Raw genomic sequence first — 10889 nt, forward strand, 5'->3', positions numbered from 1 at the left:
ATTGCCATCCACCCAAAAATAAAATATATGAGTCACTTCTTCACAATATAAACAAACATAAATTCTAAATGAAATAAAATTCTAAATGATAAAAACAGTTAATTGTAAAATTTTTTTAAAAGTTAGGAAAATATTTGCCTAACATTAAGATGAATATGAACTTTTGCCAGGCAGAAAAACAAAAACTGAAAGACATGAAAATTAAACATTTGACTGTTTTAAAAAATCATGTAAAAACACAAGTATCAAAGTCAAAGGCAAGAAATGGACTAAAAGAAAATTGTTTTAACAATATGAAAATAAAAATATTAATATTTATGATAAGATGAGGACAAGACAAATCATCCAACAGAAAAACACACACAGAATATAAGCAGGTCTTTCGAAAAACAGAAATGGCAAATAGACAATAAATGTAAAAGAATGCTTATCATAGCTAGTTGTCAAAGAAATGCAGTGATGTGCCATTTTGCACACATCAAATTTGCATAGGCGGAAAGAAAACACCTAATAGGCTACATATGGAAATAAGTACTCACATTCTGTGGGTAAGATTATATATTGCCATGGCTTTCTAAGTCTACTAAAATTAAAAAGACACATATTTTGAGCCAGCAAATCTTGTTTTGAGGATTCATCACACAGATATAAATGTACCAGGTTACAAGTAATTTGTAGCTGTATTTATAGTAATAATTAAGCATAATATATATTTATATAAAATAAATTAGATATAATTTAATCATCTTTATTTACATCTTATTTTTATTTACTGTGGTTTCCTTACCAGTTTAAAAAATAGGGACATAAACAGAACAATCATCAAATGGTGAATAGTTGTCATGATTTTAACTCTTTCTATAATCATTTAAAGTTTATCATTTTTCAAGATAGAAATTTAAAAACAACTACACTAAGCTAAATTTCAAGACAATTGTACAACACTATTACTTCATATTCAATTTATCCTAGAATTTATCTACAACTACTTTTCACTTGTGAGGTAGCATTCTTTTCTTAAATTGTACAATTGCTAAATTATGTAAGGATTGTAACAAATTAGCAGACATTAGAAAAAAAGCATAAATATTCCTTTTTCAACCTAAAATTCCATATATTCAAAGTGTAGCATTAACTTCACCAAATTGCCTCTTTTTCCAAATATTTATGTGACTCTTCTTAACCAAACTTGAAAAAAAAATCATCTTCAATTCTTCACTCTATTTGTATGCACTCTTTCTAGGCCCTACTACTTATCAGTTGAACAATGTTTTGTATTTATCTCTTCCATTTCATTCTAACAGTCGTTATTGTTGTCAAAATATTTATCATCTTACACCTAAATAAATGACATAATTTAAAACCCGTCTCCTTATAGCTATTCTCTGTCTTGGCATCCCCTCTGCCCAAGTTCTTTTTCAAACTACTACTCTGCTCTCCTACCAAGTGCCTATCATCATTGCTTAATATGACAAATACCAACAACTCATTTTGCCCGGCTTTTAAGTTCTTCTGTATCATACATTCCTTCTCCCTTAATAGTCTCGGTCTTTGCAATAGTGGCCTTCCACATTCATCCAGAATAGCATCAAGATCAAAGCATGCACAATGACAAACTGTGGTTGCCCCAATCATGCTAGAAATTTAATAACCTCATAAAATAGTAGACTGTGACTTTTATCCAGAGCAGAAACCAGGTGCACTTTAAGAGAAGGGCGGAAAAAGACTCTTTTCTATTGTCCCAGGCAACTTAGCTCCATCTCAAACTTACAATCCCACTCCCAAAAACAAGCCCTGACACCTACCAAATCTATCCTCTGAAGAACTAAGTTTAAGGATCATTCATAGCAACTCCAGTTCTTATTAAAATACTCTTCTAGGAACATAGAGTATTCATTCTCTCTGAAAGAAAGTCTAGAAAACATCAGCTTTCTCCATCTTTTTGTATTTCAATGGTGTTTTTCCTCCTGAGTGTTGTTTCAACTCCACTTAGGCAAAGGTTCTCAGGATGACTGCCTGTTTGTCCTACTGCTTAAACTGTCCTTACACACAGTTCTTTATCACTACATACTTCTGCTCTCCCAGACATAGAAGGTTTCCCTCTTTCCTGTCTGCCTACAGAAATAAAATTTACTCAGAAGTACTGACTTGAATTTCACTCTGGCTTAAAGCCTTTTCTAACTAAATCAGAAAATATTTTTTCCCTTTGGCAAATTATTGTTCTGTTACTGTCTTACCTATGCTAGTTTTGTCTCCTGGCAGGAATTTCAAGTTACCAGTGATCAGGCACCCCATGTTTTCTTTATTTATTTTGTATCTCTCTAATCACATAGCACAAGCACAGTGACCAGTACGTACCTGTTTATCAATTGAATACTGAAAGCCCTAATAATTGATTTAACAGATCAATGTAAAAACTTACTTATAACCAAGAGTAAGGTGAATTGCTAACTGATTATTTTTTGTTATTTTCAATCATCTCTTGCAATATCACAAAAAGTCCGCACCAAATAGTGTATAAATCAAGAATAATCTGTTTACCACTTACCCAATATATTTGACAGTATCACAGGGTTTTGGAATTTTTATTTTTTGGAATTTCCTCCCCCAAAGATTGTACCTGCAAACACCAAAAACCAATCACTGTGTTTCAATTACAATAAAATGATACACCATGGGGAAATGCAGGAGTCCAAGAAATACTCAGAAAGAAGAGAAGCAAGACAAAGTTTCTGTGGACCAAAATTAAGGCTGTTGAGGCAGAAAAGAATTGATAAAAGTTTAGCCAAATGTGAAGATTGAACCAGGAAGACACACCAACAAAATTAGGCATGTTCCAAAATCTGTTACAAGTTGAAATGTTTTTATAAGAAAGTATAGGAAAAGGAAGGGGGACTCCTCATACTAAAGTTGTCCTTTTTTATTGGAGGGCACAATACAGAGGTGACAGTCATTGGCTACAGATGACCACACACAGGCTAAAATGTTTCACATGCAAGATAATCAGCAAAACTTTATGATTCAGAAAAAAGCCAGTGTCTTATTCCGTGTCAGTAGGTTACGTATTCATCAGTATAACAGTTTGAGGGACTCACAATAAGATTTTTTACTCAGGAACAGGATGTCAGCTACTAATCACAAGACCATCTCCATGTCGTTAATTTGGAAACCGGCCAAATGTGATCTGTAGGTTATCATGTCTATTAAGATGCTCTCTGGTAAGTGTTTTCTATGTTTTCCAGTGTGAATCGTAATCACAAAAGACACAATCCTGAATGCCATAATCCCAGATCTTGAAGTTCTAAAAAATTAAAATCCGTAAAGTCTAAAATTTCTAAAGTCTGAAATCCTGAAAATCACAATCACAGTATAGTGGCATCATATTAGGTGGAACTATTGCCTTATTATAGTCTGTATTAGGAAGTTAAGCATGGTTTGAGGAGATGGGTATGGGTGCTAAATTGAAAAGGGGTGGCTTTGTGGACTTAATTTTAGGTGTCAATTGGACTGGGTTAAAGGATACCTCAAAATCTGATAAAGCATTATTTTGGGTGTGTCTGTGAGAGTGTTTCCAGGTATTAGTGTGTGAGTCTGAGTGGAATGTGTGAGGAAGATCTGTCCTCAATGTTAGAGGGATGGTATCATCCAGTCCACCGGGTCCTGGAAAGAACAAACACAAAAGGTGAGTTTGACCCTCTCTGAGAGCCAGGACAGACTTTTTTTCTGCTGCCTTGGACATCAGAACTCCAAGCTCACGAGGCTTCGGCCTCCAAAACTTACACCAGTAGCTGCCCCGGATTCCAAGACTTTAGGCCTGAGCCACACTCCTGGCATCCCCAGAGTCTCCAGCTTGAAGATGGCTTGTCATGGGCTTAACATATTGTAGCTACCATAATTGTGTGAACCAATTCCCCTAATAAGTCTTATCCCATATATTTATGTGTGTATGTCCTGTTGGTTTTGTCTCTCTGTGGAACCCTATCTAATACAGATTTGGTATTGGGGAAGATGAATATCATTCCTGATTGTATTTCTTACAACACAATGGAGAGATTTGTGAAAATTGTTCCCTTGCAAAAAGGCTATGATAAGTGTACAAGGCTATTTAACAGTGAAAGACAAAAGTTTAAAAGATAATTATTATTGGTGCTGGGAAGGCAGAAAATTGCTTACTTGTGACAGCCAAGCAATAACCAGACTTTCATAGGGTGTGTTAGTCTGAGTTCTCTAGAGGGACAAAACTATATATATAAAGGGGAGTTTATTAAGTATTAACTTACACGATCACAAGGTCCCACAGTAGGCTGTCTGCAGGCTGAGGAGCAAGGAGAGCCAGTCTGACTCCCAAAACTGAAGAACTTGGAGCCTGATGTTCAAAGGCAGGAAGCATTCAGCTCAGGAGAAAGATGTAGGCTGGGAGGCTAGGCCAGTCTCTCCTTTTCACATTTCTCTGCCTGCTTTATATTCGCTGGCAGCTGATTAGATTGTGCCCACCAGATTAAAGGTGGATCTGCCTTCCCCAGCTCACTGACTCAAATGTGAATCTCTTTTGGCAATGCCCTCACAGACACACCCAGGATCAATATTTTGTATCCTTCAATCCAATCAAGTTGACACTCACTATTAACCATCACATAGGAACAGCATATACTTACAAAATTGGTAAGCCAGAACCACCCTCCAAATACAAGTGCAGCTAGTTTTTTGAAGATCACAGAAGTTAAAAGTGAGGAGAAATGTACAAGAAATCTTCCCCTGACAAATCAATCATATTCAGCTTCTGCCCCAACACGCATAGTGTCATGCTTGCCCTCAAAAATGCCCCTCTTTGGAGAAGAAAAACAATTTGACAAACTCAGCAATTTTCCGAACCAAAGACACTTGCTGATATTGAGCTTTCTCCAGTGTTATAAAACACATCAAATAGTGAAGTATTCTTGATTGGAGATTTGACTATCAAAGAAAATATACTTCTTATATTTACCACTAAGTCTAACGCAGAAAAACTAGCAAATGCTTCACTTTGGCTAATGGATGACACTTTCAAAATTGTCCCTACTGTTTTCATCAACTATATACAATTCATACCCCTGTTGGTTTCAAAAATTCTAGAACTTATCTCCTTTATGTATTAATGACTGAAAAAAGTGAAGCACTATATAAACACTTATTTGAAGATTTGGTGAACTTTACAGAAGAAAATGGATTTCAACTGAATCCCCAAACTGTAACAACAGATTTGGAATTAAGTGCAATCAAGGCTTTTAAAAATGAATTTCAAAGTATTACCAATAAAGTTTGTTTTTTTCCTTTCAACGCAATCCATTTGGTGAAAACTTTAGATAAGTAGATTGGCCATGTAATACAGCAACAACAAAAACTTTAGTTTTAAAATGCATCATTTGCCTAAATTGGCATTCCTTCCAGCTGATGACATTCTGGGAGCTTTTAATGAATTAAAGCTTCATTTGCCTGAAGAAGCCAGTGCAGTTGCTGACTGGTTTGAAAATTACGTGCATGGTAGCATCAGAAGTCACCCAGCACTGTTGCTGTTGGATCACTAGTATCGTTTCCACCAATTTTGTGGTCAGTATACTAGTGTGTTTGGAATTTACTTCCATATACCCAAAACAGCATAGAAGCATGGCACAGAAGGTGGGAAAATTTAATAGAGAATGCTTATGTCAGTGCATATAGAATCAGAGAAGAATTTCAAAAAGAACAGTGCCACATAGAAAATGAATGTGGGCTGGGCGCGGTGGCTCAGGCCTGTAATCCCAGCACTTTGGGAGGCCGATGTGGGCGGATCACGAGGTCAAGAGACAGAGACCATCCTGGCCAACATGGCGAAAACCCTGTCGCTACTAAAAAAAAAAAAAAAAAAAAAAAATTAGCTGGGCGTGGTGGCAGGCACCTGTAATCCCAGCTACTCAGGAGGCTGAGGCAGGAGAATCACTTGAACCCAGGAGGTGGAGGCTGCAGTGAGCCGAGATGGTGCCATTGCACTCCAGCCTGGACAAGAGCGAAACTCCATCTCAAAAAAAAAAAGAAAGAGAAAGAAAGAAAAAAGAGAAGGAAAGAAAGAGAGAGAGAAGAAAGAGAAGAAAAAAGAAAAGGCTTTCCTAAAGTCCAAGATGTAAAAATGCAAGCAGCAAGATGTGTATTAAACATGTTTTGTTCCTTTTCCACAATAGAACTCCCCTTTCCTTCCCCAGCATCTGTTAATGAAAACTTGTTTGAAACTTTCTGTGGGTCATTTTTAGATATAAATTTTAGAATTAAATATTTACCATATTTTCCTGCCAAAATTGAAATCAGTTATCTTATTTCTGATTTTGTATGAGACAAATACCTGTTAAAGCCATCAACCAATTACTGAGGATACTTTTATGATTTTAGTTAACTTAATGAGCTCTCCATCACATTTTATGTAAGAATTGTTTGAATTTGAAGCTAAAACAAATGGAGCTTTTATGTTGGTACTTATTATATTTTAAGTATAAATATACTTATAAAATTATAAAAATTATTTAAAATTAATATATTTTAAAAGTAAATTTTAATATATTTAAATTTTTGAAAATTATATTTTAAATGTAAAGTACTTTATTAAAATATTATTTTTCTTTAAGACCTCTATTCTACTTTTTCTTTCTAATGATATATATTTAATTTTGCAAAAGTATTTCCAAATGATGCCAGGGAGGTGGAAATTTATGCCAGTCCTAACTACCTTTCAGTAATTAGAATCCAAGAATTATTAAAACCTTTTTTTCTGAAATTAATCAGCAGCTCTACCATTGCCTGCTAATTGATCATAACGTGAAAAAGGGCAGAAGTAAAGATGAATTACCATGCAGGGGTATTCATAACATAAGGATAACTGCAATGAGGAACCACTAAAAAACAGATCAGTCAGTTTGTTCTCTTCTCTTTTCAATGACCAACCATGAAATTTTCCTTCCAAAATCATGCAACAATTGCTTCTAAAAGTGACTTCAGTGAAATGAAGCATTGGCTGAGTTTAATGCATGTGCTTCACAATCTAAAACTAGCTTCACTTGATTGCTGAATTCTGTGGTTCTATGGAAACTTTGGTTCTCTTTTCAATGGCATAATGAAACTCATAACCAACCTTGGAGACATACTTAAGAGAAGATATTTCTCATATAATTTTTACAAACATTTTCTCATAAAAATTTTTCTCACCACCTGCCAGATTGTGACTCCTGATAACTATTCACTCAATCAATGCCCAATAATTCACTCTAGTGAATTAGGTTAAAAGGAACTTTACTAGGGGGACTATAAATGGTGGCACAGGAACTCTAATTTACTAAAATTTACTAAAAAGAAAAAAAATACATAATACCCTCTCGCAGTTGTTTATTTATTACTTCAGAAAACGTCTTTACTGAAAGCAATTTGCTCATATTAACTAAGGTCTAACTTTAGCATTCTCCCCTTTACATACAGAGAAACACATAGAAAATAAAATATAATTATATTTGAGGAATGTAATTTAAGTAGAACCCCAATTTTTTAATGCTAAATACAAAATCTCAGAAAATATTATAATCAGAAATACAGAGAGAATAATCTTGGATTGAAATTATTTAGTATTTTAATAAAATACTTAATAAAAGATATGCTTATAGGTACTTTGAAAGAGTAGCAGTAACAAAAATGGAAAACTTAGGATTTAAAAAATTACAGAAATGATCTAGGCAAGCTAAATTTTCTGTAGAAATAAACATATTTCTGTTGACCTGTTGTCTCTATTTTCTAAATCATGGAACTTTAAAAATTTCCATATACTTCCAGACATGGAGAATATGTCACAGTTTGATCAATGAACTGGTTTGGATGATGGATTGACAATAAGAATGGGCAAAGGTCTTGAGTTTAGCTAATATCGAGGGATTGGACATGTATATTGATATAGCTATGCAAGAATTAGCCAAAATAAGATAAAATCATGATTTGGTATGTCCATGTTAAACTCATGGTAGACAGGATTCAAAGGTCAAAAAGACCAAAGAATAAACACATGACCTCTCATTTTACTTTCTTCCTGGAGTGGGAATCCCTGTGCCTACAAATACTCATCATGGCCAGAAATTGGTCAGAAACCTACAGTTAAACCCTGTCCCTCACTGGGGCAGTATAATGATACTTAGATCCATTGAATATTATATATTGAACACCATGTGCATGGCACTCTGTGAGGTACTGTATATATAAGAAGGGCAAAACACACATAATTCCTTCCCTTATGAGCTTACAAAATAGAGGCCAACACAAAAATCAAAGGCACAAATATACATATAAAGGACTGAATAGTGTAATAAGGAAAAATGTAGAGTGCTGCCTTACGTTGAGGTCTCTAGAAACAGAGCCTGAAATCAGGATTCTTGTGTGAGTAAGTAATTGAGGAAGTGTTCTCAGGAAATCAGGATAAGCAGGGAAGAAAGCTAAGCAAGAATGTGGTCTCAGCTGGAAACTGACTTGAACTTCACCCCATGGGGAGCTCTGGAGAACATGAATTATACCACTGAATTATGCCACATTGAGGCCAGGATATGTCCTTTTTGTAATCCTGGTCATTTAGTCACTGGGTGAGGGCCACCAGATAGAGTGGGGTTGACAGGAGGAAGCAATTTTTTTGTAATGCTATCCAAGTTAAGATCTGAAGGTTTTATAGCATTTACCTTGGAAAAGAAAAGGAGTAAGAACATTCAAGGTAGCAAAGAGGTCTCTGGTCACCAAAGATCATGAGAAGATGATGCCAGCCAGTGCAGTACAGACAGCCTGAGAAGTGGTAGAGATTGTGCAGAATCATAGAGGCCAAGTCAAAAATTTTGGTTTTAATCCTAAGAGGATTGGGCAGCTTTCGAGCGTTAACAGTAGGGGAGGCACTTAAACATACATGAATTTTTAAAAGAGTATTAGAGAAAAAGAATCAGAGTGGGTTAAGAGTAGGTCTTGGAATATCATCTGCTGACAATTATAGGAATAGAAAAAGAAATAATGGTGGTTTTAACTAGAATAGTGATTGCACACATGAATATAAATGGATGCAAGAGATAATTACCATGTTAAACTGATGGAATATGGTAGTGAATGGAAATCATGGAAGGTATAAGGAGGTATAACCATACCATATCAGTCTATTATCTTGTATTATTTTCTTTAGCTATGCTCTGCTACCCAGGAACTGGCACAGATAAAGAAGTCAGTTGATTATTTGCCTGAATATAATGAAAAGGCAAGAGAGCTTATGTCACTGGAGGAGAGTTACTCAAAGCGTGGACCATAGAATTCAAACTGGACCAAAAAGAAATGAAGAAAAGATGAGGTTACTAGTAAGAAGAGATAGAGGCACCAACAGGCAGGCTGGAGCTACTGACTGAGGAGCACAGAGGTTTGCTCTAAGTGCTATGTAGAGCTAGTCCAATAATTCCAACTGTGAAATTGTCCAAATTAAATTTATTTGTAATAAGTTTAGGGAAGTATGCATAAAGGAATTATAGATGATTTTTACAAAGGAAGAAAAATTCTGGCTATACACTACCAAATCTAGCATGATTCAACAATGTAAAGCAATTGTACTCAAAGCAAATCCATCGCTAAGAAGATAGACTAGGAAGCAGTGTGTACTTGTCAGGTACCAGTTAGGCAAATATACGCATTGTGGTACTTACTAGGACAGGACAGTGAATTCTTCATCACAACACTAAAACAGATGCAAAGAAATTCAAAAAACCAGTTGAGACCCACAAGAAGTCAAAAATCATCTTAGGATGTACTGAGATATGAATCCTGAGGTCACAGTTATTTTGCTGTTTGACTTGCTCGAAAATTGCTTCAGTTCTTCATTTTTGAATCTTTATGCACAACATTTGTGAGTTTTGTGTACATTTTGGAGTCCTTGAATTCCACTAATGTCAAGCAAATGGAAACATGAGTGGAATCAGGAAGCAAAATCTGCAATGTGTTCTCCTGGAATGGGTTGGAAGTGCCTGACAAGCTGCTCCAATTGGCAATGTGGATCTTGGATCCACGAAAAACACAGCTGTGTAGACCAGGGTGTAGATCAAAGGTTGGAAAACCTATTTTTATTTTAATGTTGTGAAAAACCCTATGGTCCAAGAACCACATATATTTTTGACATAAAGACTGCATAGAGAGAAGTCAAAGGCCTTCAGTTCAGAAGTCCCTCGGAAGGACCACATATTAGTGAAAAGATGGAAATGAAAGTGCTTAGATTTTTTTAATCACATAAAATTTCAACATGAATTTTGGAAGTCTAAAAATACCTTCAACACAGGCAGAATGGATTTTAACATGCTCCACACTAAACTTTCAGTTCTGAAAATAAATAGCATGCTGTTTATAGCAACACTGGCTTGTTGTTCTGTATTTCTTAAAGGTGATTATAAACGTGTCAAGATTACATTTGGGGTTCCAGAAGTAGAGCTATTCCCATTATCAGAAATGTTTTTTGCTGAGCTTGGACTGCATCTGTATTAATTCTAGTTATGAAAAGGCAAAGTAGAAAAATATGGTAAGGCTATGATCAATCATACTAAAATAATATTTTTTTAAAGTGGCAGTGCTCCATTAACTCATCTTTTCCCTTTTTCTCTAACATGACATCACATTTTCTTTACCTCTTGCTGCTCCAAATAGTCCAATTTTTGTCCCAAAATATCTCTTCCTGAAGCCAAGAAAATCTACAAAACTGTCTCTGATGACTAGACACCTATTCATCTATGTCCTCAACAGTGTCTACCCTCTCATAATCTCCTGAAATTGAATAAACCACCATTGCTTGATACTCTTTCAAATATGAACTGAAATTGTTAAGTTTTGCCTTCAAGTATGAT

The sequence above is a fragment of the Pan paniscus genome, chromosome 6, assembly GCF_029289425.2.
Source record: "Pan paniscus chromosome 6, NHGRI_mPanPan1-v2.0_pri, whole genome shotgun sequence".
Taxonomy (NCBI): domain Eukaryota; kingdom Metazoa; phylum Chordata; class Mammalia; order Primates; family Hominidae; genus Pan; species Pan paniscus.